This window comes from Crocodylus siamensis, chromosome 1, assembly GCF_052110815.1.
Source record: "Crocodylus siamensis isolate JL-2025a chromosome 1, ASM5211081v1, whole genome shotgun sequence".
NCBI lineage: Eukaryota > Metazoa > Chordata > Crocodylia > Crocodylidae > Crocodylus > Crocodylus siamensis.
In genome coordinates, this window is record NC_143395.1 from 163,831,815 (window position 1) to 163,846,997 (window position 15,183).

Sequence of the window (15,183 nt, forward strand, 5' to 3'; positions counted from 1 at the left end):
AAGGTGGAAAACCTTGCATTTTTCGGTGTTAAACACCATCAGGTTCTCGTCTGCCCATTTGCTGAGCTTGTCCAGGTCAGCCTGGATCACCCGCCTATCTTCTGGCGTGGATGCTTTGCCCCAAAGTTTGGTGTCATCGGCGAACTTGGCCAGTCCGCTCCTGACTCCAATGTCCACATCATTTATGAAGATGTTGAACAGTATGGGTCCAAAGACAGAGCCTTGAGGGACCCCACTGATCACAGGGCACCACGATGAGTGACTGCCATCAATTACGACCCTCTGGGTCCGACCACGGAGCCAATTTCCCAGCCAGCGGATCGTGGTGGAGCCAAGGCCACAACCGGCCAGTTTGGCCAAGAGGTGATCACGGGATACCAGATCAAAAGCTTTTTTGAAGTCAAGATATATGACATCAATCTCTTCTCCCTTGTCCAGGTGATAGGTCACCTGGTCATAGAAGAAAATTAGATTGGTCAAACAAGACCTACCCGCAACAAACCCATGCTGGCTATCCCTTAGGATGTTAGCCTGGGCCAGTCCCTCAAGGATGGCCTCCTTAATAAACTTTTCTAAGATCTTCCCCAGGATAGAAGTCAGGCTAATGGGCCTGTAGTTAGCCGGATCCACTCTCCTCCCTTTCTTGAAGATCGGCACCACATTGGCCTTCTTCCAGTCTTCGGGCACTACACCAGAGCGCCAGGAGTTTTCAAAGATCCGTGCCAGGGGCTGGGCTATGACGCTCGCCAGCTCCTTGAGTACCCTGGGGTGCAGATTGTCAGGGCCGGCTGACTTGAAGGTATCCAGCTTCTCAAGGTGTTCCTTCACGAGGTCAGCATTTATGGAGGGTAGGGGATTCCCATCACCCGGATCTCCCTGTCCCATAGCAGGCATGGGCGTCCCATGGGACTGATGAAAGACTGACGCAAAGTACCTATTTAATAGGTTGGCTTTTTCCTGGGTGTCAGTTGTCAGTTGCCCCATCTGGTTTAGCAGGGGTCCAAGGTTGCCCTTGCTTTTCCTCCGGCTCCCCACATATCTGAAAAAGGACTTTTTGTTGCCCTTGGTGCTTGAAGCTAGTTGGAGTTCAGTTGCAGCCTTGGCTTTCCTGGTTTGCTCCCTGCAGGACCGGACCAGTGCAGAATAATCCTTCTTGGAGGTGAATCCCAGCCTCCATCCTTTGTAGGCTTTCCTTTTTAGCCGTAGGGGGTCCGCTAGGTCCCTGGAGAGCCAGGAGGGCTGCTGTGCCTTCTTGCTGCCTTTCCTCCGTGTTGGAATAGATTTAGCTTGTGCATTGAGGATCACTTCCTTGAGAAGCAACCACTCTTCTTGAACTCCCATCTTCTTGGGGTCATGGTCCCTAAAGGCCTGACCAACAAGCCTTTTCTTAAAGACCCCCAGGGTAGGAGCCAGCACCACTTCCCTTGGAAGTTGGTTCCAGATCCTAGCTGCTCTGACCGAGAAGTAGTACCTTCTAATGTCCAGCCTGAACCTATTCTCAAACAACTTATGGCCATTATTCCTTGTTACTCTGGGAGGTGCTTGGGGGAACAGGGTTTCTCCTAATCCCTGCTGGTCCCCCCTGGCAAGTTTATAGACAGCCACCAGGTCCCTTCTCAGCCTTCTCTTGTGGAGGCTGAATAGGTTCAGGTCCCAGAGCTTCTCCTCTTAGGGCCTGCCCTGCTGCCCCCTGATCATGCGAGTGGCCCTCCTCTGGACCCTCTCCATGTTGTCCACATCCCTCCTGAAGTGTGGCGCCCAGAACTGGATGCAGTACTCCAACTGTGGCCTGACCAGTGTCACACAGGGGGAGGATCACCTCCTTGGACCTGCTTGAGATGCATCTGTGGATGCATGACAAGGTGCAGTTGGCCTTACTGACCGCTTCCTCCCATTGGCAGCCCGTGTTCATTTCAGAATCGATAATGACTCCGAGATCTCATTCTGCCACTCTGCTTTCAAGAAGGGAGTTCCCCAGCCTATAGGTATGCTGAAGCAGAGGTCAGGGTCTCCCTGAATGTGTGTAGTGCATGGATTCTCTCCCTGGGACTCATGAACCATGGTTCTCAAAGAGCTTTATGAAGCTGTGGAAGCACCTGGGCCCTGCTCTACAGGTGAGGAAGCAGGGCACTCCCTTTCCTCCAAGGTGCAGGAGGTCTGGAGTAAGCTAGTGCCCATTCCTTATCAGGCATCCTCTAAGGAAACAGGTGTTCAAGGAAATCAGTAGACAAGTAGCAAAGTGGGTGGGGTGGACAAGGCAACTACTTGATGAAACCCAGGTGACCTGAAGGGAGGAATGTCAGGGAGCACAGAGGAAGAAGTTGCTAGGTTGAAGAATCCTGCCTGAATCACAAGGACTCCCTGAAGGGGGACATGGGCCTGCTGAGCCAAGAAAAAGAGGTGTCTGAACTCAGGGTCTAAGGGAATGTGCCTGGTGCCCAGGTATGGTTGGGGCAGGAGAGCCTGTTTGAGTCCTGCTATAATCCCAAGCAGAGGGCTATGGAGCTCCATCACCAGTGAAAGGTATGGAGGGACTAGGGCAGGAGAAGCTTGGGCAGCATCTTGGGACCCTAGAGAGGTCATGGGATTGGCAGTGTGTCCCTGCCTCAGAGGGGGCTGGCGGAGATATGAGGCTTGAAATGCTAGAGCAAGAGTGACTTGGAAGCGGTAGGACTGAAAGGCAGGTTTGGGCTGGAACGGCCAAAGGAAACTGAGTTCTACAAGGACAAGTGCAGAGTGCTGCACTTGGGGAGAGGGAACCAGCATTATGGTTATAGGTTAGGGGCTGCCCCTCTCGGCAGCACATAGGCAGAGAGGGATCTTGGAGTCAGGATTGACTCCAGGATGAATGAGTCTCCAATGCGACAAAGCAAGGGGCAGAGCCAACCGCACCCTGTCGTGCATCAACAGGGGCATCACTAACAGGTCCAGAGAGGTCTTACTCCACCTCTGTGCGGCGCTGGTCAGGGCGCAGCTGGAGTAAGGTGTCCAGTTCTGGGTGCTGCACTTCAAGAGGGACGTAGAGAACCTGGAGAAGGTCCAGAGGAGGCCACTCATATGGTCAGGGGCCTCTGTAGCCAGCCCTATGAGGAGAGGCTGAGGGATCTGAATCTCTTCAGTCTCCGCAAGAGGAGACTGAGGGGGGATCTTGTGGCTGCCTACAACCTTATCAGGGGCCACCAGCAGGGACTCGGGGGAAGTCTGTTCACCAGGGCCCCCCTTGGAGTCACCAGGAACAATGGCCACAAGCTGAGGGAGGATAGGTTTAGGTTAGATATTAGGAAGAACTACTTTACGGTAAGGGTGGCCAGAGCCTGGAATAGGCTTCCCGGAGAGGGGGTCCTCTCACCTTCCCTGGAGATCTTCAAGAGGAGACTGAATAAGCACCTGGCTGGGGTCTTATGACCCTCCCACCCCCAGTGTCATTCCTGCCCATGGCAGGGGGTCGGACTAGATGAACTGTCTAGGTCCCTTCCGACTCATTGATTCAGTGATTCTGTGATAGATAACCTGGGGTCAGGAGGCAGCACTTTAAACCTCCTGGCTGGGAGTAAACTACTGAGAGAGAAATGCAAGTTAAAATCATGCTCTTCTGTGGGTATACTTGGTAGCTGTGTTGGTCTGAGACAAGAAGACATGCATTTTGGAACCAAGAGTTCTAGTTTTTTGTAAGTCTTCTATGCTTTTCTGTGGCACTTGAGTAGGAGGTATCAGTCCACTTACCCCATTCATAACCGTGTCACGCTTCCCTGCCGCACCCGCTCCCTACTAGTGTTTGACGTAGGATTGCTCGAGGCGACTGGTGCCGCCTTAGTCAAGGGGGGCATGTGCCCCCCCCAGTGACTGTGGGAGAAAGGTCCCCCCACAAAAAATCACAAGATGGCCGATCACTGCAACTGATTGCTGCGGCTGCTTCTGGGAGCACAGCAGCGCTCCACTCCCCGGCCAGCGCTTGCAGGGGGGGCACCAGCGCTCCTGCCTGCCCCCCCCGCCCATCGCCTAAGCAGTGAGCACGGCCAGTCAGAGGGTGCGCTCTCAGGGGGTGCACACGCATCCCTGTGCACCCCCTACACGTCGCCACTGCCCAGGATGCATTTCCCACACTCAGCAAAGACTCTTGTGCCAGCAGCCATACCTCCCAGATGCCTGCTGTTGCACACTCAAGCCAAGAGATGGCAATGCTCCATTGGTGTTAACTTACACGAGCAATCTCTGGCAAAGCTCCTGAAATGTTCACCCCTCCTCTGGGGCTTCAGAGGGAAGGAGCCCTGGGAGCACCTAGCTGAGACAAAACATTTCTAGACTACATGAAGTGGCAGCCTTTTAAGGGATGTGTGTCTTATGCAAGCCCCCAGATGTTAAGAAGTGGCAGAAAGGCCTTGTTACAGCTCAAAGGCAGAGATTGGAGCTTTCAGTTGCATTATATTACCCAGCAAATCCCCTTTCTTCTCCCTCCTTCCTTCTTTCTCTCTATTGCCTATTTAGACTACTTCTCCTTTCCCACTATCATTTTCCATGTTCCTTTCCATCTGTCCCCACTCCCCATTCCTCCGCTGCATCACTTTTGAGAACATCCTGTAATGATGTTGAAGGCTCTGCAAAGCCAAAAGCTCAGCAGATCATGAAACTAAACTGCCCTCATGCCACAGATGTGCTTCTCCAGCAAAGTTTACACACATTAGTCAGACTTGAATGCCACAGCAGGAAACATCATGTCACAAGCCTCATCTGACTATGAGGAATGGCCCCGTTTCCTCTAATGCTGAACAAGGCCCAAGAGAGCAGTGTTACCCCCACACAGTGTTACCCCAAGGTCTCCCACACTTGCTGTCAGCTCCATAATGGCGCCTCTGCCTAGAACCAAACCAAGCTCCTCCCCTGCTTGGCTTCCTGCTTAGTACCACGACCAACACATGTATCCTAACCAAAGTGCTGTTCTTCAGGACAGACTGTCTTGACAAACCGTGTCTGGAGAAGACAATAGATACAGCAAGGGTAACAGACGAGCAGTAAGGTCCCCAGAACTGAGGCTTGCTGCCTGGGATGTTAAACTGAGCTTTGTCTTCCTACAACAGCCCCCTAAGGTGCATGGGTTTTTTCTCTCCTGTTTTTATTTACTCCTTTTACTTGACTCCACACCCTGTCTCATGCTGAAGCCAGAAGTCCAGGGCATCTCCCTCCTTCATTTGATGAAGTGCTGATTGTGCAAGTGGTAGCCCTTTTGGTCCATCTTTTAAGGCTAGTTCAAGGTGAGGCATCTTAAGCAAACTAATCCTCTGAGCTGAAATTGGGTGGGTATTACTCCTTGATGAGGCCTGTCCCTGTCACTCCCAAGTTGCAAGAATAGTATGTGAGGGTCTTTTTTTTTGCCTGATTGTGGGCCATATTAGCAGCTTCTGGGAAGCCTGTTGGCTACAGCAGATGGGTAGGGTGCTGAATTGTTCGGTGCTGTGTGACATTACATATTCAGCGTTGTTGGCCCTTGCAATCTTACTGTAAATCTTGCTGTAGTTCGTGTGTGTTCTAAAGCTCCAGGTCCTGGTGTCGTGTGGATGTGTAAAACTCAGCTTTCCTTCCGTACATTTTTTGTCTCTCCCAGCTCTAAAGAAATGTAGGAAATGGGAAGCGAAGAGGGGGGCCTAAAGGCTTAAAGCCACAAGGCAAACTGATTCCCAAATTAATTAACAGTAAATTAACTTTAAAGCCCAAGTTCCTGCTTTTTGGAACCCTAGCTCCTGACTTTTGAATACTTGGCTTTGGAAACACTAGATGATGAGGCCTGTAGTGTCCCCAAAACCACAGTCTAGGATAAAATTAAAGCTGCCACATTTGTGTTGTAGTGAGTGGGCTGCTTTTGTTTTTGTGAGCTGCACTTTGGCACCACCTGTAACAGAGAAATATGAGCCATCCCAGGGGCTACATGGGCTGCCTGTGCAGTACTCTTGTCTCACAGTAGTTCAGGGAGCAGTAAAGTAGGGTGCTCAAGTCTCAGACATGGCTTCAGGGTTGCACTAGACCACCACAGCAGCCCTAGCCCTCCCTTGCTTGCTGTAAAGCAGGCTCTGCAAAGTTAGCAGGGGTCTATTTTAGGCATTTATTGTTCTGAGAGATGCACGGATGGGCGTGGGCATGTCTATATTCTACTGGCAGGTTTGTGCTTCATGCTCACACTTCCCCCTCCACCCTCGGGGGACTATTTTTGCATCACAGGTTTTTATGAATACACTTCTCTGCATATAAAGGGGTCATTGTCCTGGCATTTCTTTTCCCTAGGATTAAGTCTAAAAGTCTTCCCCGGAGAGCTGCCTTGCCCTGCCCTGTCCAGCTTGCTAGGTCACATGAGCTAGAAGGGAAAGTATTTTCCTAGACATCCTGCAGGTTGGGGAAGGCTCTGACCTAGCAGCCAATTCTACTCTGCTGTGTATCCTGAGCTTTAGTGACACCTCCCCTTTTGGGTGATCTGTGAGTTATCCCTGCTGGCTGGGGCCTTGCCATGCAAAAGTAACCATGCTGCCCTCTAGAAGCAGGTGTGTCACATAGGAGGGCTGTGTATTCGTCCCTTTTCTGCGACAGTGTCACAGGGCACTTCCGCACCCCGCTTCTAAGGAGGCTCAACCCCGGGAGGGGGAGAGGTGTAGCAGGGCACTAGGGTGCCTGGTACTGGCATTGGGAATAGGGCTGGGCTGCCAATGAACAGGACAGCACAGCTGAAGTTGGCTTAGGCAACAGATTGGGTCAGCTGACAGCCAGGGGGCGGGGCCTAGCCCATATAAACAGAAAAGCCTGAAGCCAGAGCTAGTTCCCTTTTGGCAGCCTAAGAGGCAGGAGCCCTGTTACAGAGCAGAGCTGCCTGAACATTTGAGCGCCTATGTGTTGTGATGCGATGGAGAGGCCTCTGTTACGAAGGCTTGAAGAAGAGCCAGGGTGGTGCAGAATGTTATGGCTGGTAGGCTTATTTTGAGTTAGAGCTGGTTGGCTGATAGCTTTGAGTTGCTGTTGGGCTGTTTGTATAAAACTGGAGGACCGGGTGAGGCTATAAGGGGATGGAGGAGGCCTCATTAGGAGCTCCCCAGTGGAGTGGAGGGGTTCCTGGGTGCCCTGGGAGGGCATAGCAAGGGCGAGGAGCGTGAGACTAGGAAGCCCCAGGGAGGGCAGATTAGAATAGGAGGCTCCAGGGTGAGCGATTGGCACCCTACCGGGGCAAAGCCCTGGAGAGGGGCAGGCGCATGAGAACAAGCCTGGAGAAGGGCAGACGTGCAGATAGGGGCCCGACGGAGACGAGGCGTGTACAGAATAGAAGCCGGAGAGGGCTGAGCGTGCGGGCAGGAGCCCGGACAGGGCTGAGCATGAGAGTAAGAGCCTGGATAGGACTGCGTGTACATTTGACAGGCCCGGAGAGGGTACATATACAATAAGGGTGTGAGGGGTGCGTATACTGGAGAGGCTCCGGGAGAGGGGTGCTTATATTGGAAAGACCCCAGAGAGGGCGTTTACAGGAGGGAAGCCTGGAAAAGGGCGAGAGGGTGAACAGAAGCCCGGGAGGGGCAAGTATATCGGGTGCGCATACTGAGGGACCCCAGAGAGCAGGGGGGGTGCGCGTATTGAGAGACCCCAGGAAGGGGCGCGCATACAGACATGAGAACATCTGGCACATCTGCGAGGCTTGGGGTGTGCTAAAGGGGAGGTTGGAGGCACACGTGGCCCATAGGGTTGGGGTACACCAGATGACTGTACAGAGTAGGGGCTAGGACAAACTTGTCACCGTGTCCAAGCAGCTTCCCACAATAACATTCCAGCAAGACATGGCGGGCGAGAACTTGGCACGGTAGGGGCGCCAGGGGAGATCACAGCCACTCCTGGGCCCTGCCCCGTGACAGACAGGATTGTAGATTTAGCTGGGGTCTGGCAATGAAACCCTGCTTTGGTTATGCCAGTTGTGCATGGGTGTCTCTGGGAAGGAAGGAGGGTGATACCAGAGACCTGTGGTGCTTGGGTTGCCTGTTGCTTTGTAAGGAATTGTTGTGCAAGTTTCTGCCTCTGGACAGTGTTTCTTGGAGACCTAATCGCTATGCTCTGAGCCCTGCCAAGAGGCCTTGCTCTCAACTCAAAGACCTTGAAAAGGGATGAAGTGGGCTGCTGGGCCATTCTCCTCAGACTGACTTAGCACCAGTGAGTGAGGAAGGCAGACAATTGGATCACCCTTATTCTCAGGCAGGAACCTCCAAGATCTCCTAAGACAGCACAGACAGAAGTTACAGAAGATGCTCTGTTTGACCATTGCATGCCGGGTCAGATGAGGACATTTCAGTTTCACCCATTTTTGAAGCAGTCTGCAGCTGTGCACTTGTGTTTGGTCACAGATATGAACTGCTTTCTGTGACCATATCGGGTGAAAATTGTCACTTCTGTCTGTGCCCTTACTTTAACAATACTGCTTCAATCCAGACTCAGAAGGGTGGGAGGGCACACCAGGCATCTCTTCACTTTGGTTCTTTTCCTTTAATTTACAATGGGACTCTCAGGTCTCCATAACAGAGTATGGAGAGTCACTCTGCTACAGAGGGTTGCTTCTGACCTAAACACAAATTGGCACCTCCCTCCCACAGAAAACCCACTAGGTTTGTTTTCCATTTTTGTAGGCAGTAATCCTTCAAAAATGGCAACAACCTGACACTTCATCCAGAAACTTCTTATCTGATAAAAAGCTGTCCCTCCCGCCCTTCAGTAAAGTACCTCAAATGAGAAATCTGGACCAGCACCACTGACCCAATGGCCTCTTGGTAGTGTAATGGCATGCCTGCTTCTGCTCCCAGCCACCAAGTGGGAGGGGGAAATATAACTGAAGACAGTGCTCTAGCTTTGATTGCTTAGCAAGGGCTCCACGGGGTGGCCTTTGGGGAAGGGTCTTGTCAAGGAGGGGGAAATAGTGATGTCAGGTCAGACAGATGCTTTCAGAAATGGCCTTGTTACAGAGCAGCTTCCAAAGAGGAGAGATCCAGGCACTGGCTATTGGAAGAACAGGCAAAAACATCTGAGTCAGTCCCTACTGGGCTTATCCCACCTCCCAGGCTGCAGCTTTAGCTACTTTGCCAGGACAAGACCAGTGCTTTTAAGTCTTCTAGCATAGGGGTCAGCAGTCTACAGCCCCTGGGCTAGATCCGGCCTGCAAAGAAGTTGGATTTGGCCCGGGAAGGTCCAATGCAGCCCCAGGGCAGCATGGGGGTGACGCAGCTGAGCTACCCATCTCCTCTACAGCCCCTTCCTCAGCAGTCCTCCCTGTCACTGTCTCCTGCCTGAGCTTACCTCACTGCAGAGAGGCTGGGTATTTTCACAGGTGGCTTGAGCTCTGGTGGCAGGTGAGGAGGCAGCAGGTTAGGTTACAAGTTCTGGCAAACCTGGAAAGTAGCTGCTCCCTGTTCTAGCATGTTGTGTCAGTTGTCATTGTCTTTCATTATTATAGTAGCTACCAGCTGAGTTGAAGCCCCATTGTGCCAGGCACTAAATAAAGTGCATCATGATGCCCTCCCACATTGCTGTTCATCTTAATAGATATGCCAAAGGCAGTCAGGGAAAACAGAAGTGCAGTGAGAGGAAGTGACTTGCCCAGGGTTGTGCAGCACAGAAAAGCAGAGCAAGCAAAAAATGATTTGCAGTCTGAGGCTCTACTTGCTACATGCTGCCTTTCCAGGGTGTTTTGAATGTTGATTTGAATGGCAGCCTGGGGTTTCATGAAGTTCCCTCTTGTTACACACTTCCATCAACACCAAACCCACTGGACCCTTCCACGCCACAACCAACTTTATTACATAAGGGAAACTGAGAAAAAGGAACCAAAATCAAGTTTCTGGACACAGAATAGAAAGGTCTTGTCATGTGCATGGCCACATAGAGACACAGCAGCAGGCAACAGGTACAGGCTGGCTTTCACTTGCACTGTATTCTTACTTTATAAATGGGAGACAAAGTACTTCTGTGCCTTGTTCAGCATGGCACTGGCAGGATTTTTCCTCACTCGAACAGCTTTTCTCTTGAAGGGAGGTAACTCCCTGTAGGTGGCTTGTAACAGCTCTAATTATGCGACCCACCCATGTGCTCTATTTGCAGTCCTACCTTAAAAAAATTCAAAAGCTGGAGTAAGCAGAGGAACAGTACGCAAGCCAGAAGAAATGCAGGTCCCTTTGAACTGCTGTCTTCTGTCACAGACCCCATCTGCCAGAGGTATTTACTATGGGGCAGAATGCAGCTCTTGCCTAGGGATGTACAACTGAACAGTGCTGGAGTAATCATAGAAATCATGGAAAAGTAGGGCTGGAAGGGTCCTCCAGAGGTCGTCTAGTCCAGTGGTTCTCAACCTGTTTCCTACTGGGAACCATTTGCAAAGATTCATGGCCTGTCCCAACCCGCACCCCCCTGGCCCTGCCAGTGCCCAACCACAGACCCCCCTCTCCTCCCTGAGCCACGCTGGTGTCTCTCACTCCCAACTGCAGCCCCTGCCACCCAGCCCTACCAGAGGCACCCCCAGCTGCCCCTGTCCAGCTTGGGCCAGAGGGCAGTGGCTGCAGTGGCTCCAGCTCACACTGGTGGCTGCAGAGCAAGTCCCGCCCCGGCAAGGGATGGAGAGAGGAGGGGAGGCCCGTGGCAGCCCCTACCCTGGGCTGAGGCTACCCCGCTGTGCCAGGCCACCTGGTCACATCCCCCTTCCGCCCCCTGAGCAGGATTTCCTGGCTGCTTTGCCCCTGCAAGCACCCGGCCTGGCCTCACACCTCTCCTCAACCCCCTTCTCTTGCTGGAAGGGGCAGGTGCCTTCTTGCTACCACTCTGCCCTGCCGCAGTCTCGGCACTTTCCCAGGATCAGCGTTTCTCAACCTGTGGCTCGTGACCCTCTGAAATCTTCTTGTGACCCACTTTTGGGTTGTGACCCACGGGTTGAGAAACGCTGATCTAGTCCAGCCTCCTGCCTCAGGCAAGATCATCTCTATCCTGACCTTCCCATACAAATCCATAATCTAGGATCTTAGTAAAACTACCATCAATCCTGGCACACACACGTGCACGTGCTCTGATTGTTTTCCTCTGACTCCTAAGGCTCCTGGGTTTCAAAACCCAGCCCTCCAGATCCTTCCTTACTGTCTTGAACTCAGGAATGGCTTTCCAGGCCCTGACTTGAAGGGAGCCATCCACTTCAAGACCAGCAGCCAAATTCCCCAGGATTGGCTCGGGTGCTGGGTGGGAATTCAGAATGCTTTGAAGCCCTCTATTCTCATGGCTTTTTTTCCAAGAAGATATAAAAAGATCTATTTTAAAAATAGCAATGCCTATGATGTTTGTGAGGGTTAAAGCCACATCAGTGGCAAAGAGACCAGAGCTATCTGTAAGTGTTGTGCAGTTAAGGCTGGTGGTGGCAACCCCTCGGCTTGTCTGCAGCATCCAGTGTGGGGCGCCAGGCCATCCTTTTTAATGCTGAAGTGTGTGAAATGCTGATGCCAGCTCCAAGACCCCCTTCCTGTGGAGGGCTTTGCTGCATGCCATTCTCTGATCTCAGGGAACAGCTTGCTGTGGTAGTGTACATGGTGCTGGAGGGGGAAGTGCAATCCTCAAAGCTGCATGAAATAGGGCTTGGTAGGATACTGTAATAACTTTACAGTGGACCCTGCTGATAAGGCCAGCTCCTAGTCTCCTGAGAAATCAGTGGCAGAAATGCAACTTGCCAGTGAATCTGGATGTACTAAACATCTGCTCTCAGGGAAAGAGGATGATGCTGTGCTTTGTAGGGCACGTGTATCCTACGTACCTGGTCAACAACAGTGTCTGCACTGTGCAGAGAGCAATTATGCTCATAGTGGCATTTCCCAACTGGGTGGGAAGTGTGGTGGGCAAGAGCAGAGTTAGTAGGGAGCATAGAAAGAGCAGAGATAACTGGTATTGTTTCTGTTCCATCCCTGTAGCAAATATGCCCCAGAAGTGGGGTTATGTGCTTGACCTGCTTCTGGACCCTGGGACAGTATACAGTGTTTTAAAGCAATGGCGCCCTCTGGTGGCTAGATCATAGGTAGCTTGAAATAGGAGTAGATCCTTTTAATGGACTGAAAGAACAGGTCCATGGGTGCGTCTACACGTGCGTGTTAACGCACATTAGCCTATTTAAATGTGCATTAAAGCCTCACTTAAAATGTGCTAATTAATGGGCATTAAAATAGGCCAATGAGCATTAAACGTCACTTTAAAACTGTGCTTTTTAGTTAATTCACATTAAGACAGGCACATTTTCTTGGTACCTAACAATGGATCCAGGTACACATGCAGATTCACCTTGTTGAAGGTCCAGGGCTCTGGCACCAGCTCTGCAGGGTGCACATCCATGAGCTTTGTCTAGTAAGTGCATCTCTTGTCTGCAGCCCATGAATACGCTACACGGTGGCAGTTCCTAGAGCAGCTGGCAGTAGGAACGGTTCAGGTGCAAAAGGTTGCAGACCCTGGGGTCAGCCTGTCCCTTCAATCTTTGTTTTAGGTCTTTGGACCCCCAGCTTTCAACCTCAGCTCACCATGTGCACCTGACCGCCACACAAAAACACCATAACATACTACCTGGTAAGCACTAGGTTGTCCCAAAGTAAGTCAGGGGGTGGAAGATGGAAGCTAGCAGAAGATGATGATGTGCAAAACAAGTGAGGGAACCAAAAGTTAGGCAGAAATGGTTGATAAAAAGGCACAAGGTGGCAGGAGGAAGAGGAATGGTGCTAGGTCACTACTTGGATGGGCACAGTGCTGTGAAGGACAAAGCCACAAGTCTAGGGCAAGGACACCACTTGTTTGTCCTGAGGGGTTCCCAGGATCCTTTTGTTTTCTCCCATTGGAAGCGATGTACTGACCTAAAACATGTATTCCTCATTCCAGCGCCTTCCAGGATTGTTTTTCAGTAACTAAAGCTGCTTTCAATTGGAGGGAAGTGAGAGGAGCAGAAAAAAATCTCTGTCATTGGACTGAGGGGAATAGAAAGGTCTAACCTTGGCAGAAGTTCCTGAATAACTCCTAAGATGCTCTGGTGTGGTATTAGAAAGGTTCAGACATGGCTGTGAATAAGAACACCATTTGCAGTTACGAGATGAAATTATACAACCTCTCTTTCTTGATGGCACAGGGTATGAGTTAATCAGTGGATGCTGTCAGAAAGAAACTAGATGCTTTGCTCAGTATGTTAATGCAATTTAAAATAGGTTATTTTTTGGACTTGGAGACATCTGGGCTAACTCATAAGAGTCGTCGCACCTCTGTCAGCTAGAAGGGTCTGGAAATTTGAGGTGAGATGGATTCTAGTTCAGCTGGCTGCTGTATTTAATTCATCTGACTAAAATAAACCTGAGCAAAGGGGCTAATTGCTGCAAGAAAGAAAAGCTTTGGAAAGCCCATGAGAATGATGTATAATCCCCCTTGCTCTCTGGTGACTCTTTAATAGAAGTCAACATCAACTTACACAAAACAAAAATAAATGACTGCTTCCTGGTTTTTCAGTACATGACCAGGAAGATTCCTGGTGAAGATTAACACTTTGGCCAGTGTCAGTGATGGGACACTGGATTTAATGAATTTTTTGGCTGTTTTAACGTGGCTATTTAAACTAAGAACAAAACCCGGGAGTTTTGTTTTAAATTGCCACGTCTAATTAAATCCAAAAGTTAGGCTTTGTAAAAGTACCACAAGACTCAGAGAAATGTTTCCATTAAAACGGCAATCAAACAAACCTGCTTGGAAAGAATGATTAAAATAAACAAGTGTGTATAGGTGGTCTCCACCCCCCAAGCAAGAGCCTTCTACTAGAAACTGGCTGCAAACAGAAAGAAAATCTCAGTCTGCTTTCAGGTTTTGGAGGGGAGGAAAGCCTACTTAAAGGAAATGAACAGCAGAAATGGGGGAAAACAAAGCAGATGTTTAAAATTCCAACCACATTCACAATTTCAAAGCTTACTTTGTTACAGGTAAGACATTTTTCCTTTAAAAGAAGGAAAGCACTCCTTCTCCCCCCTCCACATGGACCTGATTCTGCCACCCATAGTGATCATAGCTCCTGGGAGTAGTTCCCTCGTATTTGGTATGAGTGTTTCACTTGAGTACAGATAACCCAGCGTGACTCCATAGGATTTTAAATTGACCCCTAAACAATCATCTGGAAATACGGCACATGCAAAATCTCCTCAAAGAGTGTGTGTAGGTGACAGGCTTTGTGAAAGAGGGAAGACATGGCAGGGTTGGGTTTCTCTATTCCTTTGGTTGAAGAGGGTGTCCTGGGATTTGCTATTGAGCATCAGGACTGTTCCTTGATCTGTCAAGCAGGTGCCAAAAGGGGCTAGGGGACCAATGCCACCAGATGCTGCTGGGCTGGAGGCCCATGAGAACCAAACTTGCCATCTCCTCCTGCCATGCTCTTGTCACAGGCTGCCATGGGGTATGTCTGTAAAACAATAAAGGTTTGTATCAATTGGTCTGAAACAGCTTCCCCAACCAGGTCATCTCTGATGGGACCCTAGAGCCTGAGCCCTCTGCCATTCTGCTCCTTTTGAAATGAATGGGAGTCCTATGGGCACTGCAGGTGCCCTAGGGCAGTGACCATCCTAAACCAGCTCTGCATGAGAGGAAGCTGATGGTTTAGTGTGGTAGAAAACAGGAGGGTGGGGGACTGCACTTGATGATCTGCTGGTCTGGTTTAACTAACCTTTGTCATTGCTAGGATAAAGATGGGGGGTGGGGGTGGGAAGCTAGCTATTTTGCTGTGGTTGCCCACATGATGTTCGAGGGTAGCAGAGGGGCTGGGAAGAGGAGATGCAAGCAAGCCCTTGAGACTTCAGAGGAGACTCCTCTATACTCAGTAGGCTTTTTATTGTAGCCCTGCCACAATATTTACAACCACACAGACATCCAGCAGTTTAGGATCCCACTTGAGGAGTAAGCAGTGACTATCTGACATGGTTCCCACCCTGGAGACATATTTATATGTTTTCCCAGTGGAATAGACAGTCCTGTTTTGTCTGTTTTTTCTGTGCCATTCCTCCCCCAACCCTGACAAGCCCAGACTTTCTCATAAGAAACAAAGGCACTTGCTGCACTATGCAGGCAAACAAAGGCTGGGGAACAAAGAACAAAAGTGATGGCTCCAATGTACTCATTAGGTTCTGCATTTCCTCAGCTCAA